The sequence below is a fragment of the Aotus nancymaae genome, unplaced genomic scaffold, assembly GCF_030222135.1.
Source record: "Aotus nancymaae isolate 86718 unplaced genomic scaffold, 86718_ANA_hifiasm-v0.15.2.pri h1tg000089l, whole genome shotgun sequence".
In the NCBI taxonomy this organism is placed as follows: domain Eukaryota; kingdom Metazoa; phylum Chordata; class Mammalia; order Primates; family Aotidae; genus Aotus; species Aotus nancymaae.
The window spans coordinates 8,934,079-8,955,970 of NW_026988504.1; the positions used below are offsets into that span (position 1 = coordinate 8,934,079).

The window sequence follows — 21,892 nt, forward strand, 5'->3', positions numbered from 1 at the left end:
TTCATTCTGTTTGTTTTTGTTGAGTAATATTCCATTGAATGGATAGACCATCTTTTGTTTATGGAAGGGGCCTTTGAAGAGAAGGAAACTGAGGCCTGGAGGAGGGACTGGCCCAGGTGAGGGGAGCCATCCATGGCAGAGTCAGGGCCAGGACCGAAAGCTGACATGACATGGGGATAGCTGTCCGTCATATCCAGGGCTCCCTCCTTGCCCACTGCTGGGCCAGGTTCACCCTTCGCAGTTAAGTGGGGCCTATAGACAGAAGTGATATCAGTCACTTCCAGGCCTGGCGCCTAAATCTCTCCACACTGTCCCTGAGCTCATTGGTCAGCTGGATGTGAATGATCCAGTGGAGAACCCTCAAGCTGGTGGGGGGGGGCGTGGTCAGTGAGCCATGAGTGGGAGGAAGCCTGGGGCCTGAATGACTGTATGGAGTAAAACCCATTGAAGAGTAAGTCTCTTCAGAGGAGTAAGCAGTAAACCTTTGTGGCGTAAAGTTACTGGTTAAAAAAGAAAAAAATCAGCTCAGTGGTTTTCATCTGGGGGTGATTTTGCCTCCGAGGAGACATTTAGCAATGTCTGCAGACATTTTTGATTGTGATAATTGGGGGATAATTTTGGCATCTAGTGGATAGAGGCCAGGGATGCTGCTAAATATCCTTTAATGCCTGGGACAGGCCCCTGCCCTCCCCCACCACAAAGAATTGTCTGACTCCAAATGTCCATAGTGCCAAGGCTGAGGAACCCTCCCTTAGCACGTGCATCTGTCTTCCAGTTCTGGCTCCTGCTGTGACACTTTGCTGCCTGCTGACATCACCTGAGTTATGACCACTGAAGACTCACTTGCCGAACAACAGATGCCTGTCCTTGCCTAAGTCCTGATCTGTCCTCTCTGCCTGTCCTGTCTCCTATCCCTGAACTTACCACTGGGATCCATCTCTTTTAAGCATCTCACCTGCCCTTCTACCGCCTGAGAGCTGCTGTCTGCTGTCCCCATCTGGCACAGACTTCCTGGGCTTCGTACAGGTAGACATACTGGGGCCAGGCTCTGGATCCTTCTCGTGGAGTCTTCCCCGGCCTCCTGGACTTGTCACCTTACCAGATATGTCCCTAAGCCTGTGGCTTCCTCTCACAGAGGCCTTTCCAGCTCACAGCTCCTCTGGTTTCTCCTGGGCCCCAAGGTGATCATGTGGGCTTCATCTAGTCCCATCCGCTCCCAGCGGGAAGCTGCCCCAGGAATGTGTCAATGGAGCGCCTGCTTCTGTGCCACACTGACAACAGCTGATCCAATTTTTCTTAATTAGTACGTTTAATTATTGGTAATGTTTTACTTAAGTAGAATTAATTACTCCATCCCCAGCTCTGGCCAACTATGTCTTCTCACCATGGTTTCCTATTGATATTCTTCTACTGAGGCCACATTTCCCCTCTCCCTCCCAGGGATGAGCTCCTGGCAAAGACTCCTGGGAATAAAATCCCCCACTCCATGCATCTGTGGAGGACTCCAGCCAAAGCATCACGTCGAGTCAGAAATTACGGGTGGGTGTGGCTGAGCCCCAGGTGGGGACAGAGGGGCAGCTGCTAAAGTGATTAGCATCTCTATTCCTCTGGGCCGAGTCTAACCACTGGAACCGTCCTTTCTGCTTCTGGCTGGAAGTTTCCAGAACTGGTGTCCAGCGAGGAGCGTGATGAGGAGGAAGAGCGTGGGAACATTCCAGCTTCAAGGTGGCCTATGGAAGAGGATAGAGAGGTGGAAGCGCTATTCCTCAGGGATTCTCCTCAGGGGCTCCTGCCTTTGGATTTAGGCCCCTGACAGCCCAGGAGCTTCCCTGGGGAAGAAGAAAGAGGCAGGGACCAGATCAAATTGCATTTGCTCCTAGGTGTGCAGTTGAATGGAACTCTGAGAGCTACCTGAGCCAGCCAGTCAGGGAAGCTGTTTAAACCAGAGTTCTTAAGTATTCCACAGAACCTGAGTCCCAGGAGATGCTCTGGGACAGAACAAAGGATGGGGCAGATCCAGAGTTGAGGAAGGTTGGGAAGTATTGTGTTGTCTACCTGCCTCAGAGTCGCTGCTGATTCTAGCTTTCTCATCTCGTCCCATCATGCAAGAACACCTGGCCTCAGCCAGGTCACTTTCTGTGTCTTGGCTTACTCAGCTGTAAAATGGGGATAGCAGTGCTGAAATGAGTTAGTATTTGAATGGTGTGGGGCATACTGGGCTACAGTCAACGTGGGTTGTTCTTATTATAACCAAGATGATGGAGGTTCCCAGAAACCCTGGATCAAAATAATCTGTTTAATTTTAATTAACCCAAAGTTCTCCAAATGTATTTGACTGTGAAATCTTTTCAGACCTTCAGAGTACTTGTTCCTTGGAACACACCGTAAGAAAGGCTGGTCCAAATACTCTAGGGTCCTGCTTTCCCAGAAGGTGTCTGGAGAGACCCTGCAACTTATGGTGCAAGCGCATTCGGGGGCTTTGTCTGCCCGACCCCTCTTTTTGGTTGGTGTATCAGAAATGGGAGTCTCAGGCCGGGCATGGTGGCACATGCCTGTAATCCCAGCATTTTGGGAGGCTGAGGTGGGTGGATTACCTGAGGTCAGGAGTTCAAGACCAGTCCGGCCAACATGGCGAAACCCCATCTCTACTAAAAATACAAAAAAAAGAATTAGCTGAGTGTGGTGCGCATGCCTGTAGTACCAGCTACTTGGGAGGCTGAGGCAGGAGGATCTCTTGAACCCGGGAGGTGGAGGTTGCAGTGGGCTGAGATTACACCACTGCACTCCAGCCTGGACAAAGGAGTAAGACTCTGTCTAAAAAAAAAAAAAAAAAGAAAAAAAGAAAAGAAAAGAAAAGAAAAAGATGCAGGTCTCAGTGGACTAAGATGCTCTCTGTGATGTTTTGTGCTACTTTCTCAGGGTCTTCAGGTTTTACCTTGTTCTGGTGTCATGGCAACTCAATAAACAGCTTCAAAAGGGTCGTGGGTTAAGTCTCCAGTGTGGCATTCTGACAATTCCAGTTGTTAGTCTCAAAAAGCCATGTCTCCTGCTTTTCCATGTTAATATGTGCATTGAGAGCCATGGGGCATCTCCTTGAGTCTGTGTCCAGGGCTGGACAGAGAGTGGACTCATGTTCCACAGTGCGGACAGAACCATGCAGAAGCCAAGAGGACCCCACCCATCTCCAGCCCTGTCTGGATCAGAGCCACCATTTGCAGCAAAGGGCAGATGGAGTGAAACGGGTCTCAAATTTGAAGTTGGAAAACCAGGGTTCAAATTCTAGCTTATTAGCAGCATGATCTTGGATGAGTTGCTTAACTCCGTGGATCTAACCTGGAAGAGCAGGAATAACTCCTCCCTGATTCCCCCACGTGGTGGTGTTGAAGATCAGTTCAGATGCTATATGGCAAAGTGTCTTGTCCTGGGTAAAATGCCATGACGCGATGCCTTGGCCACTGTGTTGGTCTATTTTCTGTTGCTATAAAGGAATACCTGAGGCGGGATAATTTATAAAGAGGTTCACTTGGCTCACCATTCTGCAAGCTGGAAGCATGGCACCAGCATCGACTTGGCTTCTGATGAGGCCTCAGGAAGCATTTACTCATGATGGAAGGCCAAGTTGGAGCAGGCATGTCTCATGTTGAGAGGGGAACAAGAGAGAGGGAGGAGCCCTTTAAACAACCAGCTCTCCTGTGAACTAATGGAGGGCACCAAGTCATTCAGGAGGCATCTGCCCCCACGACCTGAACACCTTCCATCAGGTTCCACCTTCAACATCGTGGATCACATTTCAACACGAGATTTGCAGAAGATAAACATCCAAACCATAACAACGACCTCCTCCTCTCCCTCCCCACACTCCCCTGCCCTTACCCTACCTGGGACAGGCGTGGTGAGCAGGACCAAAGCCCCAGCAATCACAACAATGCGGGAACGAACGTGATTACACGCTGTGACAATATTTGATGAATTCATATGCGCCTAGGGGAGCAGACTAAGTAGGTGAATAAAGTGAGAATATTCTCTGTGACAATCAATATTCCTTCAATTGAACCATCTCTGCAGATCTGACATTTTGATTTTTCTTTTTTGGACACATTAACTGGATTTATGCTTCCATACGGTGGAGATGGCAGGGAAGACGAGGCGGAGGCAGCACAAGTAGAGAGGTATGGTGCCGCCTCCATGGGCACCTGGGTAGGTGGATGGGAGCAGGTCTATTTGCATAAGACTCTGGCTCAGTGGGAGCCACCGCCCCAGAGCACTGCACTCACCTGGCCGCTGCTGTGTGGAGCTGGAGGCCCCACCTGCCTGTGGTTCTTTCAACTCCAGGCAAGCGGGAAAGGAGCCAGCTCCAGCTCTGGGAGTCCTCCTGGCCTGGAAGCCTGGCCCAGGCTCCCGGAACACTCACTCAGCTCTGGACAGAAGGAGAGGGGCCAGATGTCTTCTTGAGGGCCCTCCCAGGGTCGAGGTGAAGCCGACAGGCTCTGATCACTGCCTGGTTTCAATTTCTGGCTCTGCCATTTGCTAATCAATGGTGGCAGGGGAGTGATCTTGGACAAATTGATGACTTTTTTTTGTCCCAGTGTACCAATCTGCAAAATGGAGCTGATGGTAATACTAACTTGAGAACCTGGTAACAACGCTGAGCACCTTTAGCTGCCAGGCATTCTTTTCAGAGCTTTGCTGAATCAATGTACCCAACTGTCACAACAATCCAGCAGGGTGGGTACTAGAATGGTCCCATTTCCAGGTGAGAAAAACGGAGCAATGCAGCTATGCATTTTTAGGCACATGAAGGTTTGAAACTCAGTTCTGTCACTTAATAGATGCGTAAGTCAAGATTCTTTATGAAAAAAAGGTACAACTCAAAGGAGCTTAAGCAATAAAAGGATGCAGGATTATTGTTGTTGGTACCTAGAAAAGGATGCTGAGGTTGCTTGAGGAATCCAAGGGAGGAAGGGTGCTAGAACCTTCTAGAACCTTCTAAAGGTTCCAGAGCCATAGGGGCTAGAACCCAACCCCCAACCCCATCTGCATTCTCGCTCTGTCATTGCCCATCATTATTTCACTCTGCTTTTCTTTCCAGGTTGTTCTGTAAGACAGGATGGCACAGAGCTTCAAGCGATGACTCTGGCCTCTGACTCCTGTGTTTGCGTCTGGCTTTGAGTGTGACTTTGGACAAGTTCCTTAGCTGGCCTGATACTCTCATCCTCATCCATAAGATGGAACATCAATGAAGCCTTTCTTATAGGTTACTGTGAGGATTAAATGAATTAGCATGTGCCAAGTGTTTGAAGCAGTGCCTGACGTGTGGTAGATGCTCAGTAACGCTGGGGATCTGCCCTTCTCTTTCCTCCACGTGGCTGGCAGCCTTAGCCTGACCACATCAGCAGAGATGATTTGCTCCGTGAGTTACCAGGATCACCTAGGTCTGGCCAAGGACTTGCCCCATAAGGAAATTTGGAATAAGCAAAAAAGATCACTAGGTGTCGCCAATGGAAAACGAGGTTGTTTCAAGCCTATCTTTGCACATTATCTGATTTTAGCCTTTCAGGGTCTTTGAGCTATTTTATGGCTCTGTAAGTTGTACAGAACTGATAGCAATGCAAAATAATTCTTGTCTATAGACATGCAAATAAATCCTGTCCAGTGGTTCAATTGACTGCCCTCTTCCCTAAGAAGAAAGCCAGTTTCGGTCTATTTGTAAATTCATTTCCACTTTCCTACTTCCTATAAATTTCTGCTTTTCAGACTTCTCCTCTGTAACATCTGTCTGGTTCCCTCATTAAGTCAAATAAAATCTTCAACACGTGTTAAAATATCAGAGTCATGATCTCACCTGTTTTTGGAAAACTATCTTTTAATACTTTTGATGATAGGAAAGTTTGCTAAGCAGACCAAAAAGTAGGTCCAGTCTCCTAGTGGTGTGACCTTAATCCAGCTATTTTTCTATCCTGGTCTCAGTTTTCACATCTATGAAATGGGAATAACATTATACACCCAAGAGTATGCCTGAGTATTTCTAAGAAATACATGCATCCAGCCTCATCCCCTGGACACAGAGGAGATGCTCAAGGAAAGAGAGCTGGCACTGTTGCGGGGGTGGTGCTGTATTTCATCCTGGTCATTGGTAACTCAGCAGAGGTAGCACAGGTGTTGAAACAGGGAGGAGGACAACAGGCAGGAGGTGCCCTCTAAGGCTAACGCGGATGGGAACAGAGAGGAGACCTTTCGGGGCTGAGCTGCTTGTCACCTGCCCGTGCACTCAGCACCTCTCTAGCTGTCACTGGACACATCCAACCTGGAGTGCAATTGACATGGGAAAAAACTGCAAACGTAGAAGTTTCAGTGTGGTGAGAGCACGTTGGCATGGAGATGGCTGCGTTTACCCTTATCAGGATGAAGGAGGGGACGGTCATCGAGGTGCCAGGAAAAGAAGAGAAGTGCAAATGTGGGTGTGTCGGCTTGTTTCCCTGGGAGGCGCTGCTTTGCCCCAGGCAGATGCGATCATCTGGTTCTTTGTTCAGCATCTTCTCTACGCTGCACCTCTTAGCTGGTCCCTAGATTATTCATCAGCTACGCAAACACTTGTTTAGCTTGAATCTGTTCTCTCCACCTGGAGAAACCTTGGTGCACTCGTAAAATGGGGTCTGCCCTGTTCAAAGGAAGAGCATGCTGCATGCTGGTTGGCAAATCAGGAATGTAACTACTTTGAGGCAGCAGTAAAGTGCTAGACCAGCCTTCTAGACCTAATACTTAGTCCCGCAAATTTTCTCTCTAACTGTTTCTAGTTTTCACGGCTTTGACCTGAGAAAGAGAGCAATCGTTTGAAAAGTATTAATGAGACTCTTCCCTTTGTTTCTTAGTCTAAACCAGCATCCAGCAGCCTTGAGGAAAAAGATTGAGGTTGCTACAGAGGAGAAAGAAAAAGGGAGCTAACGTTGTTCAGCTTTTGATATTCAAAACGCGATTTGTTGGCAAAACAATAGGAGAGGAAAAAGATGTTCCAAGTTTCTTTAGCTCCTACGTAACAGATCAAGGCTGGCTTTGATGTGTTGCTCCAGTTCCCCTACCCTCTCCTGCCTGCTCAGGCCTTGCCTCTCGGTTGCATAGAGGGAGCAGTTGTGGGGAGGAAGAGGCCACCTCTGCTGATCTACAGTCAAGGTATTACCTGGGGCTGGTGTCTCATCTGAAGGCTTAACTGGGGAAAGATCCACATCTAAGCTCATGTGATTGTCGGGGAGGAAGGGAGGAAGAAGGATGGAAAGTGGGGGGTTGTGCTTTCTTTCCTGAGTCTTGGGGCAGGGGTGGGAGGTCTGGAGGTGGCCTTGATACCAGCCTGCTAGGAGGTTACGGGACCTGAGGGGCAGGGAAAAGCTTTTGCCCAGCTATAGGTGGAGTGTGGTCACATCTCACACGCTCAGCCTGCTTGGGCTGAAGGACGCCTGAACACTTCCATCCCTAAGCTGACCTCAGTTTATACTTGTTAGAGTAGCTGATGGATTGCTGAGAAGCTGGCTACTGGGGAGGAGAGTCACTCTGGCCAGTTTTTTTTTTAGAGGGTGGGGAATGTTGAGGTCATCCTGCAAAGCACCTTGGGTCCTGCCCGCCTAACCTTCAGCACCCCTCGAGTGTGGTGGAAGAGGGCTTTGAGTCTTGATTAGTATTGTGACTTACCACAAGAGCAAATGACGAATGATGGCCGGGCACACCACCTAGGGACTTTGTCAGGCAAGATGCAGGACTGTGGAAGTCACAGGAGGTATGGGGCAGCTGTCCCTCCTGGCTCGAGAACACAGCCAGGCATGTCCCTCCCCACTCACACCCCATCCCACTGTTGAGCAAAACTCAAGGTCTGCTTTAGTCCATTCATCCACTCAGGCTCCAAGATACTCAAACCCAAGTGACTGGATTGGATGGAGAGTAACACATGGGGTTGTAATCAAGTACTTCCCTCCCCACCCACCTGCTTTCTCCCTGCTACTTAGCTGGTGGGAGTTGGTGGAGACAGCACCTCTCTTATAGACAATGAAGCACTGTTGTGAGGGATTTCCTGGGCTGCTCCATGAGGCCTGTGATCCTCCTCTTACTCTCCCCACCTCTGGTATTTTTCCTTCACTCATCAGGGCTGGCCAGGAAGGCTGCCTCTCCCGATGTCCCCAAGGCAACCACTCTGTGTCAGCAAGGACTCCCGAACCCATGGCAACCCACCAGCTGCTGCTCTGGGAAGCAAGACCTTACCAGCTTGCTGCCTCCCCAGCAATGCAGCTGCCCTGCTGGTCAGGACAACCTCTCAGGAGGGTATCAGGCCCCAGTGTACATTCCTTTCTTCTACAAAGAGACAAACAGTACAATCACCGCAGCCTCCCACTTCTCCTTCTTAGACAGATCTCACATTGGATTCACAGGGGATTCCTGGGAACATAATTCTGTTGAGCCTTAGAAATCAGGTAGGATTTCGACTGATTTGGCAGGTGGGTTAATTTTACCTATATTTTGTTTTGTAGGTTAATTTTACCTATAAGCCTGGCTTGGGGGTCCACCCTTTTTCCAGTCCCCTTCCCTTTCTTTATAACCTGGGTTTTGCACAATCTATATCTTTCTATAGCTCTGTATCCAACCATCCATCCATCTATTCATCTCCCTCCCTTTGCCTATTTTTACCTTTCTTGATATAGGCTAGACTTTCCCAAAGTAATTTCAACAAAAAGTAAAGGAAAAAATCAAATAAGGTGCACACCTTTCTCTCGAAACCACAAAGAGTGCATAACATCGTCAGGTAGTCCGTCTCCTGAAAGTTCTCTGCACAAGCCTGATCTCTCCAATACCTAAGGCTCTCACTTTCAGTGTGGTTAGTGGTTAGGGAAATGGACTTGAAAGCTGGAATGCTTGGGCTCAATTCTCAGCTCGGGTACTGGTCTCATTGTCCTGGAAATTTTTTTTTTTTTTTTTTTTTTTTGCTGTAAAATGGGAATAAAAAGAGTATCTCATAAGATGACTGTGAGAATGAAATCAGTGAGTTAATACATACAAAGAGCTTAAACATGGCCTGGAACATAGTAAGCGATATATGAGAGTCAGTTCTTATGACTACTACGGGGCACATAGGCACATAGGTGGCAAGACCCCCTTACCCTCATTTTAAGTTCTTGAGCAAGTCCCTCTTTGACTCCAGGTTGCACACGGCACACCTCACCTCCACAGACTCACTCTTCTTCTCCCCCGCAGGGAGGAGTTAGGATGGCCTTTTGGGCAGATCATCATGGCAAATGGAGTTTGCAGCAGGATCGACAGGTCACCTTCAGGGTCCTGGATGAAGTTCATTCTTTCAGGGCCACAGAAGCATAGAGGACTCTGTAGTCATAAGTTGGTGGGGTGCCAAGAAGGAAAGCACAACAGAGAATGCTAAGAGCCTAAGGATGTGACTGGAGAATCTCCTGAAGTTATAGATCCTGTGGGCAGAGCTGGCTTCAGGGAAGTGTAACCTGTGAAGGCGGGGATGGTCAGTGAGGTGCCACGAAAAGAATGGCTACATGGCCAGGAGCTGGGACCTTTATTCTAACAACTCAAGCAATTGAATCCTGCCAACAATCACGTGAGCTTGGATGTGGGTCCTTCCCTACTTGAAACTTCAGGTGAGACCCCAGCCCCAGCTGATACTTTGCCTGCAGTTTTGCAAGAGATCCTGAGACAGAGGACCCAGATAAGCCATGCCTGGGCTGCTGGCCCACAGAAACCATGAGATCAAAATGATGTGTTGTTTTGAGCCGTTAAGTGTGTGGTAACTAGTTAAACAGTGTATTAGGCCATTTGTGTTACTGGGCCCCATGCTTGGAAGAGGCCCCTCATTTCCGCTTTGCGCTGAGTCCTCAAGTTACGTGGTTGTTGGTCCTGACCCATAAGGCATGGATTGCAAAGCGGGTGCAGGAAGCACCTAGGCAGTATGGCCCCAGGTTCCCGAAGACCACCTTCTCCTGTCTCCCTCCTCTCACCCCCAAAACAACAGACAAGCAAACCTACGCTGAAACACGGTGTCGTCACTGCACGAGGCACTGTGCCCATGCGCTGTCCCATCCAGGGCCAGCCTTGGAGGGAGGTGCCTTCATGCCCATTTAACAGAGGGGAAAGGCAGCATGGTAAGTGGCTGCTAGGAAGTCACAGGGCAGCATTCGGCCCAGGTCCGTCACACTCCAAAGTCTGCGCGCTCCTCAGACTCCACCCGACAGGCTCCTCCCCTCGGCCTCATGTCTCAGGCACACAGCAGCCAACCCAAGACGAGCGTCCCTATTTGGAGAGTCTAGATCCGTGTTTCGCAAAGTGTGCTCAGTCCATGGGCCAATCACATCAGCATCAGTGTCTCCTGGGGTCTTGCCGGCAATCACAGAGCCCCAGGCCTCACCCCAGACCTGCTGTCTCTGTCAGCCAGGGCTGCTGTAACAAAAGTTCACAGACTGGGGTTTAAGCAACAGGCATTGATTTTCTCATTGTTCCGGAGGCTGAAAGCCTGAGATCAGAGAACCAGCATGGTCAGGGGCTGAGGATGCTTTATTCCTAGCTTGTAGAGGGCTGCCTTCCCAGTATGTCCTCACATGGCGGGGGAGAGAGATTGAGAGAGAGAGAGAAGGGGAGAGAGAGAGATAGAAGGAGACAGAGATAAAGAGGGAGAGAGGCCGGGGTGCGGTGGCTGACACCTCTAATTCCAGCACTTTGGGAGCCAGAGGGGGGCAGATTGCCTGAGCTCAGCAGTTCGAGACCAGCCTGGGTAACATGGTGAAACCCTGTCTCTGCCGAAAAAAAAAAAAAACTATCTGGGCATAGTGGCACACGCCTGTAATCCCAGCTACTCGGGAGCCTGAGGCAGGAAAATCCCTTGAACCTGGGAGGCAGAAGTTGCAGTGAGCTGAGATTGTTTCACTGCACTCTAGCCTGGGTGATAGAGTGAGACTGCTTCCCCTCACCAAAAAAAAAAACAAAGGGAGAGAGGGAGAGAGAAAAAGAAAGAGAGATAAAGAGAGAGAAGGAGAGAGAAAGAGAAGGAGAAAGAGGGAGAGAGATAAAGAATGAGGGAGAGAGAAAGAGAGAGAGGAGAGAGAAAAAGAGAAAAAGGAAGAGAGAAAGAGAGAGGGAGAGGGAGTAAGAGAGGGAGAGAGAGAAAGAGAGAGAGCAGGTTCTCTGTTTTTCTTATAAGAGCACTGATCTCATTATGAGGGCCTGGCTTTCAGGACTTTAACCCTAATTATCCCCCACAAAACTCCACCTTCAAATACTAGCACACTGCGGGCAGGGCTTCAGCATATGACTCCGGGGGGACACACACATTCAGTTCGTAACAGCCACCGAGTCAGAGTCAGGGGCGAATCTGGTGAGCCCCAGCGTTTGAGAGCCACGGGGGAGTCTGTATGGAGGTGGTGGAGTCTGAGTGTTCCAGCTGTGTCCATGCATGTCCTTGGGCTGTTCCTGAAAGTTTCGTAGACAAGGAGAAAATGTCAACATGTTTATAGAGTGCTCGGAGCTGCTGGGCACCGCAGATGCTGCCTCAGCATTTCCCAGATGGCAGGCCTTGAAATCAGTGTCCCAAACCAAGTAGGGGGCTGCTTGTGACTGATTATTGCTGGGAGAGAGGGCTGGTAATATTCTTGTGCATCCTCAGCCCCTGCAGAGAGAATGGGAATTGATTTAACTCAAAAAGACTGAACTGCAGTAGTAGCGACTGAAGTTAGACAACTCGAAGAACTTCCAGGCTGTTACATGTCTTACTAACTTTTGAGTCAAGAAGGAGTAGGTAAAGGCAGTCAGCTGTGGAAGCTGGGGTCACACAAATGGCTACTTGGGACCTTTTGCAGCCGCTGGCCCTGCACTTCAGCAAACTAACCTCACAAGCGTTTGTCACCTGTGTAGCCAAGGTGCAAACAGCCATCACCCAGCGTCACTTTGCTCTCTGTCTTAGCAAGAAGGAAAAACATGAAACAAATAAGGGGAAGGAAGAGATTTCTTGTTTTTCTACTAGAACGAGGTAAGGAGTGGGGAAAAAACGATTTCAGTCCAGCACTTCCGGGCTGCTGTCACAGCCATCCCTCCCCTCAAAGCAACAGGAACTGCGAGGCCAAGTTGGATAAAGATGAAGAACAGCGCGTCTGAGCTGCTCCGGAACGAGCCAGTCGGTCCCAGCGAGGCCCGAGGGGAGAGCATGATGAAGGGCTCCTGGACTCCGGCCACCGTTCTGAGATGGTGCCTCTTCTGGCTCCGGAGATGGAAAGGCAGCAATAATCAGAGATGAAGGCTGTCGTGGAGCTGGGCCTCAGAGGCGCTCGGAGCAGCCAGGGTGTGACAGGTGTCAGTCAGGGCTGACAGCCTCCAGCCAGGCTGCCACAACTCTGCTGCCTCGGAGTGGCAGGTGGGAGCGAGAGAGCGGGAAGGCAGGAGGAGGGGAAGCTGCTTTTCGGAGGCGTTGGGCTCTCGGTCTGCTTTAGGTCTGAGCAGCTGTTTGCCCCAGGCTGGTGGCTGCTCCTTTGCAAGCCTCAGTTTCCTTATCTGTTTAACAGGCAGGGGTGGGACAGACCAGTGGTTCCTCAACCTGGCAGGGCTGGGGTCTGGGCATTGCTACTGTTAAAAAGCTTCCCAGAACATTCTCACGCTTTGGGCTGAGGACCACCGGCCTGGAGTCTCCACAGCTGGGCCTGGGACCTCAGTGATCGCTGAAGACTCTCCAAACTAGGAAACAAAACCACACTGCAACACCCTGGCCTGTCCCTCCCCACCAGGGACCTCTCCACCAGGAACAACTCAGGGCGCTTGGAATCCCTGTAAGTGGGGTCACACTGGCACCCCTCGACAGTCGTGGAGAGGTGGCTATTGGAGTTTGCAGGGCTCCCTGGCCCGGTGCTGGAACATAATGAGCAAGTCTTGGAGAGACTTCCGAGATAGGTCACTGCTTCTCCCAGGGAAGGGAGATCAGGATTATGCAAGGTCTGCGGGGAACCAGGCAAGTCCCAGCCCGGGTTCCGGTAGCCCAGGGGTCTGCAGCATCAGCATTGAGCTTCTCCAGGCCTGTTTACCCATCTGTGCAATGCAGATGATAATCATACCTGCCTCACAGGTGAGGGTGAATGACAGCCGTGCCTGGTGCATGGAAATGAAGCCCACTGTCCCTGTTATTGGCTCCCTGATTGAATGACACCCTCCAGCAGGGCAGGGCTGGCCGGGGCTGGGCTGAGCTTGCACACCCGGCAAGGCGGAGTCCAGGCTGTGCACACACATCGTTGAATGCATGGAAAGAAGGAAGGGAGGGAAGCAGGGAAGAAGAGAGAGAAAGCGGGGTGGTGCTTACTACTTCTAGAACCTGACCAGCAGTAGAATGTGCCCAGGAGGCTTTCAGGTGGCCCCTGCAGGGGTGTGGCCCCACTGAGTGGGTGTAGACACAAGTAGAGATGGAGGAGGGGGGCCAGGAAGGCTGACAAGGGAACCTCCCTCCTTCCATCTCCTAAAAACCAAATCTTTGCCCCAACACGTGGAATTCAATATGGAACACCAGGGCTACCCCCAAGGGTTGGTGTCAGAGCTCAGCTACTCTTACAAACTCGAAAACAACAACCCAGGCTGGGCATGGTGTCTCACGCCTGTAATCCGAGTACTTTGGGAGGCAGAAGTGGGAGGATCGCTTGAGCTCAGGAGTTCAAGACCAGCCTGGCCAACATAGTGAGACCCTATCTCTTCCAAAAAAATATATATAAAAATTAGCCGGGTGCAGTGGCATATGCCTGTGTTCCCAGCTACTCTGGAGGCTGAGGTGGGAGGGCCACTTGAGCCCAGGACTTCAAGGTGTCAGTGCGCTGTGATCATCCCATGGCACTCCAGCCTGGGCAACAGGGCGAGACCCTGCCTCCAAAGAAAAAAAGGAAGAGAAAATGACAACCCTTTTGACGTGTTATTTTTTTTTCTTTTGCTGTCACAGCAAAGCTATTTTGTTGGTATATGTTCAAAAAATGCTTTTTAATCTCTGAAATTATAGCTTCTTTAAGTGTTCTTGTTGTTATGAATTACATTGTGATTCCCAAGCCAATTTGTTGTCGTTTGCTGGAGTCAATTAAAAAACTCCCCCCAGGGGCCTCTGTGGTGGCGTTTTACCTGCTCATCATACACCCCTGCAGTGAAGTCCCGGCCCTGCCTCTGCTTCTCCCCACACCTTGTTTCCAGTAACCTGTTCCTCCAAAGGGGAAGGCTTGTCACATCTCTGCCATCAGCCTGTGGGGAGGGCAGGGCCCCTCAAGCAAACCCAAATCCATGCTCCCTGGGAGAAGTGTGAATCCCATAGGCCCTGTCCTCTCCTGGGGCCCCAGGGCTCCCCCAGCCTGGGCAGAACTCTGGGCTCCACCCCGCTTCCCCTCCCCCCACCGCTGCCCCAACCTGTTGGCCTCACTCATTGCCCAGCACTGGGCAGCTCTCCACTCGTCACCCAGCCTCCCCAGCTAATGACTCATCCTCGCACGGCCATTTGTTTGTGCTGGTTTCGGACAGACTAATGCTTTTAATGGCATATAATCATTTTGCGGAAGTCATTTGATGCCACTAATCATCACGGTAATATGCTGCGATGGAACGCAGAATGACATTTGGAATGGGACAAATGGCGGTGTGAGTCCTGGCTTTCCCCACTCTGATCTATATTTTGCCACATCCTGGGCTGTGAATGCCACCAAATGCTGTTAGTAAGCCACTGCTTTAAGGATATTTTCCCCCTTCGGTGGTTGGAAGGGACGTGGGGGCACCCATTAAAAATAGCACCTTCTGGAAGCGCCCTCGGGCAGGTGTGAGAAGGGGAGGGGAGTTGGTTTTGGGGAGCCTCCCCTCCCCGAAGAGGCAAAGGCCTGGCTGGGGTTTGTCTTGCTCAGGTGGGATGTGAGTTTCCAATGAGAAGATCAGGATGGAAGAGGAGAGAGCAGGAAGCCAGAAAAGGATGAGAATTGCTGACCAGGTTGGTTTTCAGCTGCTTCCCCAGAGCCAGAAGGTTTTGCAGAGAAATGATTGCACCTGAGAGAGGTGGAGATGGGCTCCCAGGAGGCGGGTGGGGAGGGCAGAGGCATCTTCTTGCAGGGACCTCCTGGCCTTCTCCTTACCTGCCAGGGCCTACCTGTCAGAGGGAGGGTCAGGGTCAGTGTGTGGTGCCTTCGAGGCTTTTGTGGCTGCAGTAACCTCAGGAGAGACTCGATGTGAGTAGATGAGCATATACGTCACACGTCTTGTCTACAGAGCCTCCTCAGGCCGGGGAATCTGGACCCTAGCTGTTTCTTCATTAAAATGGGCATGTGGGGCTCCTGGAAGATCTGAAAGTCAGTCACCTGCTACTTGGGGTTTTCTAACCTGAGATAGTTTCATTCAGCTGCAAAGCATAAAATCAAGGATCCCCTCCTAGTCCCCAGTCTTAGGGGCCTCCAAATTGCTGTGATCAGATTCCCTCACCGACTGACTGTCTTTATGTCAAAGCTTTTAACAATGATTTAGATGCAATCACATTATACCCTACTGCCCGCCAGAGAGTCGATGCTCAATAAAATGCAGCAATTACAATAAATAATAATGACAGGGCAGGCTGGACACCTCTTCAGAGACCTGGGGACGGGGGAGAGGGCAGGGACCCTGACGGCTGCCTCACCAGAGCAAATGAATCCTGGCACGCAGGCCGTTGTCATCCTCTGGGGTCCACCCTCATGAAGGGAGGATGTCCAGAGGGCGCTCATTCCAGCATTTTCTTCCCTGCTCCTCCTTCTTCGGGCCTCCAGGGAGGATGTGAGCATCGGAAGTTCCCACTGGCGAGTCTTCCCGGGCACTCTCAGGCCAAGGGGAACTGGGGAGGGTTTCAGAGCTGGTGGACAGGGGCCCGGGGGCAGCACAGGGGAAGGTTAGGCTGGAGAGGTCAGAGGACCATGGATCTTAGGCCTGGCTCTGAGACTTGGCAAGTGTGCAACATTGGGCAGTGAGCCACTCCGGGTCCCATGTGCTCATGCATAAAGGGATGTGAATGACACCTCCCTTGCAGGCTCACTGTGGAGATTAAATAAGAAATGTGAGGGAAATGCTGAGCACCAAGTAGACCCTCATGCAACATTAATTATTACAGTTACTGCTCTGGGCAGGTCTGGTGCCCCGCTGGACTCAGAGAGCCCCTTGGCAGGGGGACAAGAAGCGAAACTGACACAGGTGGGTGAACCGGAGAGGAGCTTGCAGGGACAAGGTGGGCAGTCTCCACAGGGGTCCGTGGTGCCTTTTCCTCCTCCAGTGCTGCATGCCTGGGCTGTGATCAGTCCCCTGTTGATATCACATCAAGATGATGCCCAGAGATTCACTTGAGAGCCATCTGTTAACAAATGGCAAAGCCCCTGGCATCCTTGCCGACGTTTAATAATTTAGGGTAAGCTGCAGGATGAGGGCTGACCGGAGCTGTGACATCCATCTTAATAAAGTCCTTCTCCATCTCTCCTCAAGCTCAGGTCTGGGGAGCCAGCGGCTCCACCCAAACCTGCAGGTCCCCAGTCACCTCAGCCTCCCACTCGCAGGTGGGCAGAGATGCGGAGGTGGAGAAAGCAATTAATCCAGACACACAAAGCCTGGTGCTCAGAGAGTTCCAGATGCACGTGGAGCTGCTGGCTGAGACAGCTGTCCTGCGGCTCAGGCAGGAATGAAGTCAGAGTCGCCAATAGGGTCCATTCTCACCTGGGGGTCCCTGCCATGGCACGGCCTGCCCTTCTTTCAGGCCAGACTCAGGAGGGCTCTTTTGCTAAAGTCAGAACAGGAGAAGCAATAGCCACATTTGGTGGGTGGTTATTCCATGGTAGGCATGAGGCTGAGGTCCAAAATGATCTCATGTAATCCTCCCCCAGATCCTGAGAGAGAAGCATCCATATCCTTGTTGTATAGACAAGGAAACTGAGTCTGAAAAGTAAAGGAACTTGTGCAGCTAAGAGGTGGTAGAATGGGGGCTTGGCAATGGAACCCCAAATTCCTGCCCTTCACCAGCTGGTGAGCTTAAGTTTTTTGTCTGTTTTGTAAGAAACTCAGAATGAATTGCCTCTAGGAGCTTCTCTTTCTCTCTCTCCCTCTCCTGCTCTCTTCTTCCTTTGTCTTTCCCTTCCTCCTTCATTCATTCATTTTTTCTCAAAGGCTGCTTACTGAACCAGGCACTTGGCTAGGAGCTGAGAGCAAATATGAACTGTGCACTTTCCTGAGGAGCGTTCAGAAGCCCAGTGGATGGCCTCCCAGGAGGAAGTGAGCCAGAGGCTCCTCCATCCCCACCCTGAAAACCTCCATTTAGGGATTCCCTCTTTTGATGTAGGCTAAGAAAACTGGAGCCCACACCCCTCGGCAGAGCCATGGGTGCCAGCCACTGTTGCCTCTTCCTCATGGAAATCTACACATCCAGCAAATTGTTGCTTATGCTGTATGGGTCAGGAGACCACCCCCGGCGTGTGCATGGCTGATAATGGGAGGCCATGATAATGGGGAAGAATGGTGCCATCTTCCCCAGCAGGGTGGTGAGCCTCAGGGCCACGTGCCTGGAGCAGGGATGGAAAAGGCCAGCGAGTGATCCCTAGACCACTTCCTCCTCCCTACCACCGCTGCTCCACCCCCATCCTCTTTCTGAATTTGTGGCTTAAGTCCAAACGACTGAGACTTGGCGTTGGAGGGTAGCAAGGCTTGGGGGCCGCTGTATTTACTTGCAGGCAGCGGCTGGCATGTCTGTCTAGTGAAACCAGCAATTTCATTGTTTCGAGAGCACACACGTGCTGAGAAAACACGCCTCCGATGGCCTCTTTCTAACGCTTCCACTGCCGGTTCCCCAGGCACTTACGGCTGGCTGAGTCTTTTCTCTCCCTACACGCACAAGGATGATCACCTTACGTGGGCCACACACTCACCAAAAGAGGCGTCTTCAGTGTCAGGTACAAGAAGGTCCAGTGGACTCATCCTGCAAGGCAGGCGGAAGGACAGACCTTGGCTGTAATCCCCCAGGTGCAGGGCGGTGGGTGCTTCTCCATTGCACCCAGCACAGTGCCCTGTCCTGAGAAAGGACTCCAGGAGATGCTTGTCCAACAAACGAGTGAAAGATGGAGTGGATGGTCTCTCCGCAGTGCCGAGGCTGTCCCTGGCCCATCCCTTCTCTTGCTACCTGCGAGGCCGTATTCTTATCTCCAAAATGGAGATAAAGGAGTACTTACTGACCGGGCACAGTGGCTCACAACTGTAATCCCAGCACTTTGGGAGGCCTACGTGGGCAGATCACCTGAGATCAGCAGTTCGAGACCAGCCTCACCAACATGGAGAAACCCAGTTTCTACTAAAAATACAAAAAATTAGTCAGGCATAGTGATGCATGCTTGTAATCCCAGCTACTTGGGAGGCGGGGGCAGGAGAATCGCTTGAACCCGGGAGGCGGAGGTTGCTATGAGCTAAGATTGAGCCATTGCACTCCAACCTGGGCAACAAGAGCAAAACTCCATCTCAAATAAAAAAAAAAAAATAAGGAGTACCTATCGCATAGTTTTTCCTGCAGATTAATTGAAATAATGTATGATCAAGTAGCTTGCTCAAGGTAGGCAGGCACTCAGTGAACACTCTTGGGCCTCATCAGCAACTTGTGGTATGTCTATACAGAGAACTTCTTTTGTTTTTTGAGATGGAGTTTCGTTCTTGTTGCCCAGGCTGGAGTGCAATGGCACGATCGATCTCCACTCACTGCAACCTCTGCCTCCCAGGTTCAAGCAATTCTCCTGCCTCAGCCTCCTGAGTAGTTGGGTTTACAGGCGCCTGCCACCATGTCCAGCTCTTTTTTTTTGGCATTTTTAGTAGAGATGAGGTTTCACCAAATTGGCCAGGCTGGTCTCGAACTCCTGACCTCAGGTGATCCACCCGCCTCAGCCTCCTAAAGTGCTGGGATTACAGGTGTGAGCCACCGTGCCCGGCCCATACAGTGAACGTCTAACTGTATGTATGTGTGAAAACCCTCAGAGCCATTCACTTTGAGAAAGGGTGAGTTTTACTGTATTGAAATTCTATTTTAATTAAATGAAATTAAAAAAAAATCTGTGGACCTGAAACAATGAAAAATCCAAAAGAGCCTCTCTGGCCTTTGGAAGATGTCTGTGGTTGGCTGTGTCCTGATTTCTCTCATCATCTTTGGCTCAGAAGGCCATGGGCGGTGCTGGCATTTCTGGCTGATAGGGAGACAGAGTCCAGGACACGGCTTGGCTCAGATGAATACTTCTCCGGGGAAACATAGCCAAAGTGGAAAATTCACACCTGGATACCTGAGGGTTGGCTAATGAGGGTCCAATGGTTCATGTCTGGGAAATAACTAATGGTAGCAGGATCATTGGGTTAAAAAAGCCTGCGTCTGTTAGCGGAGGGGGGTGGTGTGCAGCAGAGGACGCGGAGCTAATGTGGAGTGTGTGTTGGGGAGGGCGGTGAGTTCCTGGCCTGATGGATGGCTTCAGTCAAGTGGCAAACCCAAGGGCATAAAATTGCCTCCTGCAATAGGTCAGTTTCGGCTCTAGCAGGCGGCAAAGGTCCTGTTAGTGCCTCCGTCATTAAGCAATATAGACACAGGTAATTTGCTTCACTCTTCGGATGCAAAGTTAAATGACTCATCATTATCTTATTAATGAAATCAGGGGCTGAAAATGAAGTGGGACTCGCATTTCTCCACACCAGCATTTTCTGGAGGGGTCAGATGTTCATGGCCCCTGCGGTTCAATTCCTCGACACTTTCTCTGCCATTTGAAGAGTTCCTGTGTTTGCTCTCTGTCTCCCTGGGCCTCTGGGCAGGCGGTGGCATTCGGAGACTGGAGCCAGAAGCTCTGTGACTGCTGAGCCAGTGTGGCTCCTTCTAAGTCCCGGCCACCAGGTGGCTGCCTCGGCACCTGGGCTGGGCTTCAGAAAGCAGCCCTTTTTGACTCACAGGACTTGGAGGCATGAATTTGGAGGCATGACGTTTAGGTTTGACTAAAGAGAATGTGGGAAGTAGAAAAGTTCCCTTTTAAAGTTTCCTTTCTTGTTAAAGAATAAGTGTGCTGATAACTTTGTTAAGCCCTATCCTATGTAGCTGTGAGACATGCCATGCTTATAGGCACATAGTACATTCTATGTCCTTGTACTTTAACCAAGATATCTGTGCTGGACGTGCTCACAGTCATGTCCAAGCTCTCCACTGCTTTTACCTGTTTAGAAAAGTTTTAAGTTATTAGCCAATCGGGTTTTAGTTTCAACTGTGAGGTCTGGCTCCAGCCAATGGAGATCAGACATAGCAGTAAGGACAACCCCAAATGCGTAAGGGATAAATTTGTGTATTTTCCTTTGTTCATTGTACTCACATAGTATGATGGCTAGCGAGGGTACCCTTCCTGCAGTCCAGGAAGTAAAAATTGCGTTGCTGAAAGATCCTTTGTCTCAGTGCTAATTTTTCTTTGCAGCACTGAGCATCTATTTCCAACAGAGAAGAGGGGCCACATGTTGTGTGTGCCCTTTGCATGCTGCACCCTGCTGTGCACTTCACGTGTGTCACGTGACCGTCACGTGGACCATCTCATGGCAACCTTCCAACACTGGCACTAGTCCTCTCTTGACTCAATAGCTGTGCCTGTTAGGGCTTGGAAAAGGGGTGTGTTCGCTGCAAGTAACAGCATACAGCTAGAATGGACCTAAATCATTTCTTTCCTCACACAGGAATCTGGAGGCGAGTGCTCTGGGGTGGCTCCAGCAGCACGGTGGTGCCAGGGCTCTGGCGGGCCTCTTGGCAGTTTTGTCAGTCTTCCCTTTGCATTAAAAGATGGTGGCAGCATCCCCAAGCCTCTGTCTCCACCCATCCATGTGCACAGATAACCAGGGCAGCAAGGCTGACTCCTCACCTCTCTTCTCTCTCTTCTCTCACTCCCTCCCTCGCTCTTTTTTTTTTTTTTTTTTAGATAGAGTCTCACTCTGTTGCCAGGCTGAAGTGCAGTGGCGTGATCTCAGCTCACTGCAACCTCCATTTCCCTGGTTCAAGTGATTCTCCTGCCTCAGCCTCCCGAGTAGCTGGGATTACAGGCACATGCTACTACACCCAGCTAATTTTTAGTAGCGACGGGGTTTTGCCATGTTGGTCTTGATCTCATTGTGATTTTGCCCACTCTGGCTTCCCAATGTTCTGGGATTACAGGCGTGAGCCACCGCACCTGGCTCCCTCACTCTTTTAAATCAGACCAGACAATATGTTTCTGTAGACTTCCAACAGATTCCTTAGGTCTCATGGACCAGACTGGCCATACATTCGTTCCCAGCTATAAGGGATCAGAGATGTGAGTCCCAGTCAAGTGGCAAACCCAAGGGCACAAGACTGCCTCCTGCAATAGGCCAGCTTCTTTCTTTTCTTTTCATTTTTTGAGACAGAATCTCGCTCTGTCACAGAGGCTGGAGTGCAGTTCTACAATCTCAGCTCACTGCAACCTCCGCCTCCCAGGTTCAAGCGATTCTCCTGCCTCAGCCACTTGAATATCTGGGTTTCCAGGTGCCCGCCACCACACCTGGGTAATTTTTGTATTATTAGTAGAGATGGTGTTTCGCCATGTTGGCCAGGCTGGTCTCGAACTTCTGACCTCAAGTGATTCGCCCACCTCGGCCTCCCAAAGTGCTGGGATTACAGGCACGAGCCACCATGCCCAGCCAAAAGATCAGTTTCGGTTCCAGCAGAAACTGTCAAGCAGGAGGGTTGTGGTGAGGAAGATCATGAGAAGTGCTACAAAGAAGTGCTTTGCCGGAAACCAGAAAGCTAAGCGGTTGCTGACTTAGGGGTCTGTGTTTGCCCCCAGAGCCTCTTCTCTGAACCCGGAGCCAAACTGCAGAACTCTCCTCCAGGCAATGGGGA

General features: G+C 50.6%; 1 long non-coding RNA gene across 1 annotated transcript in view; it reads left to right on the forward strand.

Annotated features, from left to right (window-relative positions):
- The window catches only part of LOC135271667 (uncharacterized), a 44,808-nt gene extending 38,987 nt beyond the window's left edge, over positions 1–5,821 (forward strand). Inside the window, exon 4 of the long non-coding RNA XR_010339814.1 lies at positions 5,090–5,821. This is a non-coding gene — a long non-coding RNA (uncharacterized LOC135271667). The remainder of the gene's footprint in view (positions 1–5,089) is intronic.
- The last annotated feature ends 16,071 nt before the right edge of the window (positions 5,822–21,892 follow it).